Source organism: Chaetura pelagica, unplaced genomic scaffold (genome assembly GCF_000747805.2).
Source record: "Chaetura pelagica isolate M959 unplaced genomic scaffold, ChaPel_1.0 scaffold106, whole genome shotgun sequence".
Lineage (NCBI taxonomy): Eukaryota > Metazoa > Chordata > Aves > Apodiformes > Apodidae > Chaetura > Chaetura pelagica.
In genome coordinates, this window is record NW_009954222.1 from 2073658 (window position 1) to 2087756 (window position 14099).

The following is a 14099-nucleotide window of genomic DNA, read 5'->3' on the forward strand; positions in this document are numbered from 1 at the left end:
ACAATACTGAGTTTATTTTCACTTCCTAAATTTGGGGTCTTTTCCTCCCATTTTATTTTGTGTACAGCTGTTCTAGATTTCTACACAGAGATCTAACAAAGGTGAGATGTAGTAGCATATATTTGAGTTACTTCTTTCTTGGTTAGAAGTCTGAATGTATCTAATGGAGGAATGACAATATTGACCTCAGAAGAACTCAGTATTTAAGCTAGTAACTGTTGATTTAGGCTTTTTAATTGCATTGATCCCCTTCCCCCCCTCCAGTTTTTAGACAGCAGTTTTCAATTACCCTTCTTTTTCACTTGTTCAGGAGAGACAGCAGAGCAAATAGTTATAGGATGGAATGTAGGGGTCTCCTATGCGGACAAGAGCCGGTGGGTAACAAAAGCTTGGAACTCAATCATTCATTTCCTGTGTGCTTGATTTTGCCACCAGATTTTTTCTGACAACTACTGTGTGTTTTCCAATTTACCAGCTGATCATAATTTCTATAGGAAGTGACTATTACTGTCGTATGCAGAATGTGTTCCATGCAGAATGTGTTGAGATGTATAACCTGGACGTATTTGGTGCATATTCAGAACAAATCCGTGCAGATACTTAAGAAGTCCTGTGTCACCATGTATCTCTCAGTATTTGTATAAGTTAAAAAAAAGACAAGTTATAAGGAGTTATGAAGCTACACTTCTATTCCTGAAGAGATTTTTACTTCAATAAGCCTCCAAGACTTACGTGGTATATGAAAATGCTCTATTTGGCTCAGACATAATACTCCAACCAAATGTAATAGTAGTCATTTAATAATCTGATTACCAGAAGGAGAAAACAATAGGAAATAAAAACAACTGTCATAGTGAGCTCACTGGTTTCATATATTTCTACATTTATTTTTTTAAGTGATATAACAACGACTATTAATAATTATTAATAATAAAGACATTTATGTCAATCCAAATACAGAGAATGCAAAGACATTGTGCAAAGTCCGCCAAGTGACAAATACAAAAAAAACTATGCTGAATCTAAAACCTTTTTGCTTACAGACTGAATACAAAGGAAAAGAAAGGAATGGTTTGCACTATGGAAGAGCATTGCCGACAGTTTAACATAAATTTGGTTAACTAGTAGTTAGATCAATTAATGTGTGACATAATTCAAGACAACAAGTTTTGCTGGAGGCTAATTTAACCATAAAATGTGCTTATGGAATTATTGTATAATGAGAAACATTTCATGGACCAAGGACATTATGAGTTAAGTTGCATAATATAGAGATATATGGGCTTTTACAGAATATGTACAGAGCAATGTGGAAAACACAACCACCCTCTCAGAAGCAGAGTCACAGAATCACAGAGTCTTAGGATTGGAAGGGACCTAGAAAGATCATCCAGTCCAACTCTCCTGCAAGAGCAGGATCACAGAGTACATCACACAGGAATGTGTCCAGTGATTTTAAATGTCTCCAGCGAAGGAGATTTCACAGCCTCTCTGAGCAGCCTGTTCCAGTGCTCTGTCACCCTCACAGTAAAGAAGTTTTTCCTCATGTTTACGTGGAACCTCCTATGCTCCAGCTCGCACCTGTTGCCCCTTGTCCTATCACTGAGAAGAACCTGGTTCCATCCTCCTGACACTCACCCTTAAAATATTTGTAAACATTGATGAGGTCACCCCTCAGTCTCCTTTTCTCCAAGCTAGACACCCAGCTCCCTCAGCCTTTCCACTCCATCATCTTTGTGGCTCTGCGCTGGACTCTTCCAAGCAGTTCCCTGTCCTTCTTGAACTGAGGGGCCCAGAACTGGACAAAATATTCCAGATGTGGCCTCACCAGGGCAGAATAGAAGGGGAGGAGAACCACTCTTAACCTACTAAACACATCCTTTCCAATAGACCCCAGGATGCCATTGACCTTCTTGGCCACAAGGGCACATTGATGGCTCATGGTCATCCTCCTGTTCACCAGGATCTCCAGGTCTCTTTCTCCTACACTGCTCTCCAGCAGGTCAGTCCACAGCCTGTACTAGTTTCTTTCAAGAAACAAGCATGCAGCTTTCTATCTGAAAGAGGCAAATTGATATTGATCCAAACTGATATGCAAAGAATAATAAGAAGGGCTTCGACACGTATGTCAGCCGGAAAGGGAAGGTAAAAGAAAGTGTAAACCCCCTTATGAGTAAGACTGGCAAACTGGTAACAGTGGACGAGAAGTGTCCTGGTTTGAGCCAGGATTGTACCAACTTTCTTTACAGTTGTTTTTTTTTTTTTGTAGTTAAGCCTCTTATAACTAACTGTGTTTGCTGAAATTAACAGCATGTTATTCAGTGTCTGCTTCTAGGAATGATAATGCGTGGTTCTGAAAATCATCTTACGCTCTGGAAACTGACGGGAGCAAAGGGGTCACACCTGTGACCCTCCTTTGAGGAGGACTTGACTGCTGACCAAAACTGGCCAAATGAAGTATTCCACCCCACATGCATCATAATCAATATAAATTTGAGGGATCATGAGGGTCAATCCATGGCCAGCATTCTGGGAAGATTCTGTTGGTTCATCTTTCTTTTATCCTGATCCTTGTATTCCTGAATCCCTGCATTCCTACTCCTGTCTACTGCTGACTTCAGGAGCCCAGTTCAGGAGTTTCTCAGAGCCTGCCCTGCAGACTCAGTGATAATGTGAGCATTACTGGGGGAGAGCATGATAGTGGGTTTGTGTATACTTGTATTTATTTGTATATAACTATACATATTGCATTATTTTTCCTTTCATCACTTCTGTTTCATTAAAGCTGTGTAGTTTAGTTTTCAACCCTTATTCTCTCTCCTGTCCTGATAGGGGAAGAAAGAGGGGTTAATAGAGAGCATCTGTCATTCATTTAATTTCCAGGCCAGTGTTAAGCTGTGAGAAGAATGTTGAGGTACTCAACAATTTTTTTGCCTCATTTTTTATAAGGGTAGAAAAGAGGACCTTGAGAACTACGAATCTGTCAGCCACACCACTATGCCTGAGACGATCATGGAACAGATCCTCCTAAAAACTTTGCTAAGGCACACAGAGGGCAAGGAGGTGATTCATGAAAGCCAGCATAAGTCTGGCTTGCAAGGGCAAGTGTTGCCTGACCCAGCTGGTGGCCTACTAGGATGTAGCGACTACACCAGTGGACAAGAGAAAAAGCTACAAATGTCTATCTAAAATTCTGTAAGGCTGTTCACACGGGTCCTCGCAACATCCTTCTTTCTAAATTTGATACGTACGGATTTGATAGGTGGACTGCTTATTGGATGAGGAATTAGTTGGATGGTTACATCCAGAGGCTAGTGGTCAATGGCTCAATGTCCACATGGAGACTGCTGACAAGTGGTGTCCCTCAGGGGTCCATACTGGGACCAGTACTGGTTAATATCTTTATCAATGACATAGACAATGGGATTGAGTACACTAAAAACCAGTGTTAGAGTAAGATTTTCTGGTTCACAATATTCACAGGTCTTTCAATCCGTAGAGGATGTGCAGGGGATATTTCCTACCTTGTAAATGTAATGCTTCCCATGTGGTGTTGACTCTAATCTATGACCACTTCTCTGCCTGATAGCACATTATGCTTTGTTAGATGGAGTACACATCAGGGAAGAAGCTAGGATGAGTTCATACTGGAGAACAGTTTTACTAGGTCAGATTCTCTATTCATTTAAGTTAAAATTGTCCTCTTGTCCCCATACTAGGACTGGATGTGATTAGCTCCTGGATAATCCCTGCTGGGAGGAAATAAAGTGAATGAGCTGTCAAATTCTAAGCACTTTTCAAAGAAAAAAAAGAAACATTTTAGAAATGCAGTTATCCAAATTATAGTAGTAAAGAACTCTCCAAAGATTTTTATTTAATAAATATCTTTATATTTGTTTAAAATTTAAGAACAATGCATTTATAAGCTAGGATATGTTTTCTCTGCATTCTGAAATGAATTACATACTGTAAACTTTAAGCTTTATAACATCTATTAAATAAAAGTCTCCACCCAGACATTTTACTGCAGCTTTATCTCCTCACATTTTTACCTGTTACTCAATATAATTTCATCATGTCTGTAATGATAAGGTTGAAAAATAACCTTTATGATACCAGATGGATTCTAATTCTCAAAATTTTTTCATGATGGCACATTCATATTGACATTTTTACTGACTCCATTTATGACAGACTGAAGGTGATGAACAGGCCCATGCAAGAGGTCACCTTGTGTCAAAGCTGGTATACAGTCTGTCAAACACTGTGAATATAAGGCTGCTAATGAGGAATTAACTAGACAGAATGTGGCCATTTTACTGTTTTCATGCAATCCAAACCTGTTAAACAATGCTAATCAGGTGTTTATTAAGTGAAACCATTATGCCAAACTTGCTGCAGACCCTACCATATGTCAAAGAGGTTGTAAAGTATTATTCATCAGATTTAAAGTTGATTAATAAGAGTCATTTAATAGTGAACCTTTCTTTTCTTAGCCTCTAGCTAAGCATATGTACCAAGGTTAAACTAACACATACATGGTTTTGAAAGAAAGTTTCTGTTAAAAGAAAGAAATTTTTTAACTGCTCCATGAAAGTTGTGATAGTTTAAAAGCTTTCATGAGGAGGAAGATTACTTCCTTTTATTTTAAAATAAAAATAAAGCAAAGGAATGACATACTAATGTAAAATAAATATGACAACTAGGAGGATATATACGTTTTCAGACAGAGGAATAAAATTTATAAATACTAAACATATTAAATATCAGCCTTACCTCTCACATCCATTTCACTGTGTTTCCTATACTTGGCATTCACACATCATTGCAGCAAAATGAAGGCAGCAGAATCATCTCAGCTATAGCGAAGCCAAAAAGTTAGTGAAATAACAGGCAAAACTGAACCAGAGCTATCAAAATTCTGCTCTGTCCATGTCAGGAATAGTAAAGGTATGGAGGTAGCTGTCAATGTTAATGGTATAATGAGCAGTGAAAATATGAAGAGAGCACTAGAATACATGCTATGAACAGCAGGATTCAGATAATCCGGAGTTGATAGCCAACATATCTTCAGTAAATGATCACTAAACCTATGGACACTGATGCTGTTTTAAATTTGTTCTTACAAATAAGGGGAACATTACAGAGAAACTAGGCATAAAATCTTCTATTCGTACTTTAGAAGGGATTCGTTTTGCTTAAATTTAGAAGCCTGAATCAACATAGAACTGTAATTAATATTCTAATTTCCAAAACCAAAAAAACAGAGGACTATAAATTAGCTAGACAAAACAGCAAAATGCTTAAAAGAGAAGACGGCTCCAAACCGTGAGAAACAGATTGAAGTGAGGGCTTTTACATGTAATCAGGTGATAAACTATCTATAAAAGGAAATGTAAAGGCTCCTTGGACAGCTTATAAATAATAGAAAGCAGAACTGATTGCAAAGAATGAAACCTCTCGGAGATCAAGATATAAAAGAATAAAAAGAATTGCCAAAAGGCAAATGAATTAAATATTTGGAAAAATACCCAAACATTTTATGGTGAAACACAAGAAGTCAAAGAATGTGGTCACTTTGCAGAGAAGATTAATTGGAACTCAAATTTAAGCACAATGCAAAAACAAATTCAGTAAGTCAGCTTACTGAAAAGGCAGTGATGTGCAATGTGGAGGTAAAGGATTAACTGATGATGCTAAAGGTGGATATATAACTGTGTCAAACCTACTTGGATACATTTCAGCCCCATAAATGTCCCCAAGAGGCTCTCACACACTTTCAAGCCAGAAATACTCCAGGAGTCAGAATGGCATTTGAAAGGACAGCAAAAGAGAACATCATTCCTGCGATGAGGTAGAGTGAGCTTTTAAAATACTGGGCTGCAGTCAAGCTGACATATACTTTGACATTAATTTTTTCGGAATATAAACTAAGAGCTTTCTAATGAAATGTGCCAATGGCATAAAGCTGGGAAATATTGCTGATATAAGATCAGAATATCATATGACAGGAAATAATGACAAATCAGATTGGAGTGGTAGAAATGGAATGGAAGAGTTCAAAGTACTTAGGTAATAATAGCAAGAATTACTGCTATAAGCACTAAGTTCATCAGCTGACAAAGCTCACCTACATCAGAAAATGCTTTGCTTACGTCTTGGAATAAAATAGCTTGTCTCAAAAAGAAACAAGAGTCTGGACAGTGAAGAGCTAACATATTTTCAACTCACTCCGGAGGCTATTCTCTGGAACTGTTACAGAATAAGACCACCAAACTTACATATGCTCCTCCATTGCTGTCATAGCAGCACTGTCAAGCACTCTACATGCCTTTGCATCAGCTCTTTAGGTATGTGATGTATTTAGTATTACCTTTTAAAAGCACCTATCACGTTGACTATGACATAACATGAATCCCCAGGTGCTCAGGCTGGAAAAAATGTCCTTCTCCCCATCAAACGCTCTCCCCCGATTCCGTACCCACCTGCTCTAGGTGAACCTGCTTTAGCAGGAGAGTTGGACTAGTTGATCTCCATACGTCTCTTCTGTTGGAGACAACCCCTTTTGGACTTAATTATGCCTCCTCGGGAACAGAGTAAAATAGAAATCTAAGATGGATGCCTCCCCTGCAACCTGTCAAGGCCATTGAGAAGGACATTGCTACAGATATGATTGACACCTACCTGCTCAGGATTGAGCACTGTACAGATTGTCTTTAAACAATGATTGGACCTGACTGTGTGCCCTGGGACAATTTAAAGGCCACTTACCAGACACGCACAGCAGTGACCTCATTGAGGAGGATGTATCATCTGGCTCTTGTTTCCTCTCTATATCTATTTCCACTTTATTCCTCTTCTTTAGCATTACTTAACTTTTGGGAATTCAGTGAACTAGTTGGAATAGCTCTATCCTTGTACAGTATATAGGCAGTACTCATGCCAGCAAATGAGGTGAAGTCCCACATTATGAAAGGTTTGTTCTAGCTAAATCAAACAGAGAAAAAAAAAACAAACACCAAGAAAATACAAACCAACAGCAACAACAAAAACCAAACCAAAAAACCTAGTGGATTTTTTTTACTTCCTAAAAATAAAATGCTACTGATTTATTCTATGCCATCACCTCAGTTATCTCATAGCAAAAACATTATTCCAGATAAAATGTTATTAATTCAGAATTATTTCTTCCAGCTAGATCATAGAATCATACAAAATCTGAAGTTGGAAGGGACCCAACTCCCTGCAGGACAACTAAAAATAACCGTATGACTAAGAGCATCATCCAGATACTCCTTGAGCTCTGGCAGCCTGGGAACCATGACCACTTCCCTAAGGAACCTGTTTCAGTGATTCACCACCTTCTCTCAGTGAAGAACCTTTTCCTTATGCCCAATTTGAACCCTCCCTTGCACAACTAGTTCCAGCAAAATTAAGACTTGAAGTTGCAGAGGCATGCCTGAAATTTATCTCTGAAATTGCTCTCTTAGGAACCTGAATTAATAGAATTATGCAATCATTGAGGTTGGAAAAGACCTTTAAGATCATCAGGTCCAACCTTTAACCTTAGTCTATCATGTACACCCCTAAACCATATCCCCAGGCACCACATCTATATACTACTTTTAAACACATCCAGGGATAGTGATTCAACCACGGCCCTGAGCAGTATGTCCCAGCGCCTGACGACCCTTCCATAGAAAAAAAAAAATTCTCATGTCCAGCTGAAACGTCCCCTGGTGTAGCTTTCGTCTGTTCCCTCTTGTCCTCACTATTATTTGTGAGAAGAGACCAGCACCTACCTCTATATAATGTCCTTTCAGGCAGTTGCAGAGAGTGATAAGGTTTCCTCTCAGCCTCCTTTTCTTTAGACTAAATATCTCCAGTTCCCACAGCTACTCTGTGTAAGACTTGCTCAAAAGGCCTTTCACCAGCCTGGTTGCTCTTCTCTGCACCCATTCCAGTACCTTGATGTCTTTCTTGTATTGAAGTGCCCAAAATTGAACACAGTACTCAAGGTGGAGCCTCCACAAGTGCTGAGTACAGGAGGAGGATCCCTTCCTTAAACCTACTGCTTGCAACACTATTTCTAATACAGGCCAGGATGCCATTGGCCTTCTTGGCCACCTGGGCACACTGCTGGCTCGTATTCAGCCACCTGTCAGTCAGCACCCTGAGGTCCCTTACCTCCAGGCAGCTTTCCAGCCACTCTTCCCACAGCCTGTAGCGTTGCATGGGGTTGTTGTGGCCCATGTGCAGGACCCAGCATTTGGCCTTGTTGAAGTTCATACAGTTTGCCTCAGCCCACTGATCCAGCCTAAAGTCCCTCTGTAGAACCTCCCTACCCTCAAGCAGATCAACACTCTCACCCAACTTGATGTTGTCCGCAAACTTAATGAGGGTGCATTCTATGCACAGTAAAAAAGCATTCTGGAAGATTTAATCCACATATACTTAAACCATTGAAAACTATTAGTCTCTGCTGTGTTGCAGATTTGCAAAATTAATCACAATACAAAAAACTAACCTTCCCCTCACATTGCTTAGTCCTTACATTTAGTTAAAAATTAATCTTTCATTTTGTCTTCACAGGGAAACTGTCAGCTATTCCAGAGTAGCTTGGACAGAGAATAATCTCTAAGGAGGCACAAGATAAGGGTTTGAATTCCCCAGAGAAGTGAATACAACTCCCCACATTCAAGTGAATGTTCTTATACAAAATTACAGATAAAACCTGAACTTCCTTCTAGTATGCTATGCCATAAAGAACCTAGAAATTGCTGTTCCTCTTTGTGAAAGTCAAACTTGTGCTGATAATACCTAGCAAACTGAGTGTGTAACACAGGAAGAAGAAACAACTGCTGAGCACACAATACTGAGCTCTCAAGATTAACAGGGAATAAACTGAAGCACAACAGGAAACCCAGGGTGCTTCTGAAGTGCTTTTCTAAGTTCTGGAATATTTAGGATGATATATTTTTGCTGAAATGAAGCCTCAATCCATATTAACATTGGTGCGTTTTCTGACTTCAGTGTACTGAAGCACTAGCAAAATATCTGATTTATTTATTTGTTTGTTTGTTTGGGTTTTTCTAAATGTCTCAGTCCAGATAATCTATCACTTCTATTAAGAGGATATCTAAGGAACTATGAGAGGGGCAGTATGACTTGGCAAATAGGTTTTAGATACATATCATTGCTGTGATATCACCTGTCCTTTGTTGGCATGATGAATGCTTCTTTTGAACCAATATAGGCTTTTTAACAGACACTGAATCAATAAGAGTATTTTTATTTCAGAAGCAGATGAAAATAACTATTATTTACACATTTTCATGTAATACTTTTGTTTTATACTTCTTATTATATCAATCTGAGGAAAGAATTTGTCAGAAAAGAAGTAAACATGAAGTATACTTTGCTTCTCTACGCATATGCAGTTAAAGGAAAACGTAATGACAGCATAACAATAATATGCTTATTTAATATTTATGTTACTACAAATTTTAAATATATTTGTGTTTTTAAAGTCTGATGTGATATGTACTTATTGTTTGAATCTGACATATGGAAAAGAAAGGTTCATGAAGAAAAGGTTATACAGCATAAAAGCTGTACATTTCCTTGCATTTTTCCTGGAGGCAGCAACACAGCTATTTTAAAAGAATAGGTCCAGTCACTTGTGCTGTGTCAGCAAACCCATGACCCACTGAAGCCATGCTGTACTGGGAGGAACAAAAACAGGCAAACGGCTGCATGCAAACTGATCCATACTGTCACTTATTGTGCTTACTATGTTTGAAGTACTTTTCATCAAATAGACCAAGACCAGGAAGTTTAAATGCTACCATACCGAAACTGATAGAGGTTTATACCATATTTTCCTCATTCGAGCTTCTTTATCTTCTGAACTGTTAACTTTGATGGCTATAATGCTCCGTCTTGGAAAAACAGATGTAATAACTGTTTACATAGTAGACAATCTTAAAATGCAGGAAGACAACGGCAAATGTATTTTTATGATTATATCAGCAGTGCAAGTGACATGATCTGTAGGTCACATCTTTCTAAAGAAAAACCCTTTAGTGCTAAAATTAGTTTGTTAATCTACAGAGAAGGGTAAATGACAAATTTTCTGATATTTAAGGATGTGAGTGCCTCAGGACTGAAGTACTCCTCAGTTCCAAAGAGCTGTTTGAAGCAAATCCAGAAGTGTCAGACAGTAAGGCCATAAATTAGTACAATTTATAATGAACATTCATATTTTCAAAGTTCTGTACAAATATTGACAGAATAGTAAAAATACAATTTATAACTCGTGTATATTTTGCTTCAACATAAAAATTGAATTATTTAAGTGGAATACCATCATGCTGTAAGATTTAGCATTCCATCTAGTCTTAAAGTCCGTAAAGGCTAACAGCACCTGATAATTTATAATTAAGTAAATATGATACAGTTACTAATGAGGAATCTATAATTAGTGCAAATACATAATGAGTTATGTTCCTTAAATTTAGTATTTCTACCATAATATCACTGCCAGAAATTTCTAAATAATATAACCAATGTGCAATGAAGAAGTGTACTAATCTACAATTTTTCCTTTATTGAAGAAAAATCCCCTTTTTTGGAGACTCTTTTAAATTTACATTTTCTGAAAAGGCATCTCATAAAGCAGATACCAATGCAGATAATAAATGTTAAAAAAAAAATAAAATCAAGCTGGATTGTGGCCAAATCCATCAGGTTCCTCTTCCAAAAGATAACTTCCCCTAGTCCATCCCTGATGACAGTGACTTGAATATCTTTAACTTTTCCATCAGAACCATTTAGTGTAACTATTGCTTCTCCACAGCTTGAACATCACTACCATTGTCAGAACCAGGCAAACAAATTTATGATGATGTTCCTGGGAATAAGGAACTAATGCAAAAGGGATTTCTCTGTAGTTCTTCATTAACATTTTATTCATTACAACAAGGGAGTTATAAGAGTTTCCTTTTACGCAAATTAGGTCACAGGATAAAAAATACACAGCATGGAAACACAATGTATTACTACATAGAACAAAAGATCTGGTTAATAAATTATGATAATGGAATTAGTCTACTGCTAATGCTGAAAGGCACATTTAAATATTGTGAAATTTACGTGGAGAAGGAAAAGCTCTTGCATGTATTCATAAATTGTTTTTCTCCTTTGTGCCTCAGTTTCTATAGTTCTTTTTAATGTTATTTCCCCCTGAGGGAATGTACATATCCTACTTTAAACATTTGCTTTGGTTTGTTAAAAGGCAAAGGAACATTTGAAATAGGTAAAAGACAAAGTTTTACTCTCCTGTTTTTCAAACTGATGCTTTAACAAAGTTGAGAGACACCTTGAATCAATTCAAGCAGATTTATTCTGGAAATGATAGTGTGAAAACTATGGAGGGTGAAAATAAACAATATAGAAAGCCTTAAACATTAATGCTAATAAGATAATAATTAAGGAAACATGTGGCTCTTGCCACAGACATCTATTATCATCAAAGTTATTATGTTTGTTTGTTGGTATATTAAAGCTTTTGTGTTTGGTGGGGTTTTTTTTTTAAATTCAATTAATTTCTACAATTTCTTGAAACAATATAAGTTAAATTCAGAGTTGGTTTAAATGGTCTAACTCAATTGAGCTAATTGTTTTGCAGCTACCTCATTAATTCAGTGATTACACAACAGTTTATTCATTACATTAACTTAACTCATTTTTGTCCACTTATAAAAGGTCTGAATATACCCAAAGGGTGGCAATACGAAAACTTTAAAAAACTTCTATTTTGGCAGAAAAATAAGGAAAGTTTCTCCACTCCCTCCAAAGGAAATCTGTCAATTTTAACCTTCTTTCTGGGAATGTCACTACATGTACCAGCTGAGGGCATTCCTCTTGTCAAAAAAGAGATGGCATTTATTGGCATTTATTAAGGGAATATTTTGCACAGAACAATTTCTTCTCTAGATCACAAATTCATTTTTTAAAAAATCATAATGTTGTAACTAACAACAAACACAACCATGGATGACTCCTTTAAATTAATTTACTTTTTAAAAATAATTACTAAGTAACTGCATATGTATGGATAATCTTACTCCCAACCTTTCTAAAAGATAAAGATAAATTTTTAAGATAAACTGGTTGGGAATGTTATCACTGTAAATTCCAAACTGTCCTTCAATAATTATTAAAGAATAAAGAAGGATCTTAAAAATGCAACACCCTTGATGGTATTTCATACCATGTAACATCACTTTATTTTAAAGTTACTTCTTAAAGTCCACTACTCTGCTCTGCATGTCAGTATATTTACAGTTAGACCTATAAAAAGACCCGAAGATCTCCTTAACACTTTAGTTGCCAAAATAAAAAACATAGATCAGTTCCTAACTCTAAGAGTCCATGTTTCACTTGTTCTTTGGTTACTTATGCCTACAGTATGCCCTGCAGTGCCATACAGGATGTCAGTACTACTCAGACTGAGAGTAATAAGAGTGTAATCTTCAAAACCCACTTGAAGATTAAAGCTGTGTGCTAGAAGCATTGTTGTTGCCCTAATGTGGCCCTCACACTGAACGCTACCCTGGCATATGTAAATTGTAAAAACTCAATCACATAAAGTCAATTCAATCAGAAAATATTTTAATATATGCCATGGTATAGGTTTATTGAAGATAACTTTTTAAGGAGCACCCAGAACTCTCTGTATCTCAATGCTACTGAAGCCTTAAAGAGCACGCATTTTGCAGCCTGACTGGCAACCCTCATCCCTCAGGTGTCCAAAATTAGGATTATGAGACTTGACCTTGCATAGGCTGCCGTTGCTATACAAGATGTTTCCAGAGAAACAAAAGAGGTACTTCTGTAAACTAATTATTAAGCACTAACATATTAACCTTGTATTAACTCCAGCATGCATCTGTGATTCACATCAGCAGACTTCAGTCTTCAGAGTGACAGCAAATACTTAAGTTCTTCCACAAAACATTCACTGACACAAAGATAATCCATAAACAAGAATGTTGCTATTTAGCTGTTAAAATCCTCTGAGCATATTTACTGTATTGTCTTCAGACAGAGTTTGGTATTTAATCTTCCTTTATTAAATATACTCTATGGATGTGAAGATAGGGTCCAGATATATTTATTTTAGTTCCCAGTAAAATTGCTTTAAAATGGGAGGATATTTTGGAAAAGGTACTCTGCATAAATAAACATTTATTTTAGAAGAAATTTCAGCAATGTGGATTACAGATGGAGCTGTATAATTTTAAGCTAGTTAATTTTCAGATGTGGTAAGATTTCAGAAATTACTCTCATTTCCTAATGACAAGCTCTAGGTGGTTCCCAGCTTAGCAGACCAGAAGTCTGGACTAGCTCCTGGACTCATCCTTCAATAACTGTTCAGGAAGCATAAGCATTTCACCTGAGTACTCCCAAACCCAGTGTGGGAATTGGCAGCAAGAATCTTCTTTCTTACCTTGTGGTGGAGATGGTGTGCCAGTGATAGGTCTCCATCCCTGGAGGCATTCAAGGCAGGGTTGATTTCTAGTTGGAGATATCCCTGCTTATTGTAGGGGAGTTGGACTAGATGACCTTTAGAGGTCCCTTCCAACCCAAGACATTATTTGATTCTATGATTCAAGAACAATCATCCCCTTCAGAGAAGACTAGTGTGCATGTTAGATCCAACCATGCACAAGGCTACACTGAACTATAGGCAGATGTACAGTAGACAATCCAAAATTGAATTGACCTTGGAAGCAATCCATGGATGATATTTTCCCTGTGAAGTACTGCTCTTGAATATTACTTCCAGAGGTGCTAGATATTAATATTGTGTTAGTTCTTCTTTTTTATTATTATGTAGCTTTTAATAGACTCTATAAAAATACAAATCTAGAACATATCCTAGATTTATATTCAAATCTGAAAAACTATCCCTAAGTTCAATGGTGAAAACATTGGCATTTACCATTTCACAAAATTTGATGGTGTGAGTAAAATTAGTATCTATTTTTCTATTTCATTGCTTTTCTGTTAACTCAGTTTAGCTGAAAATACTT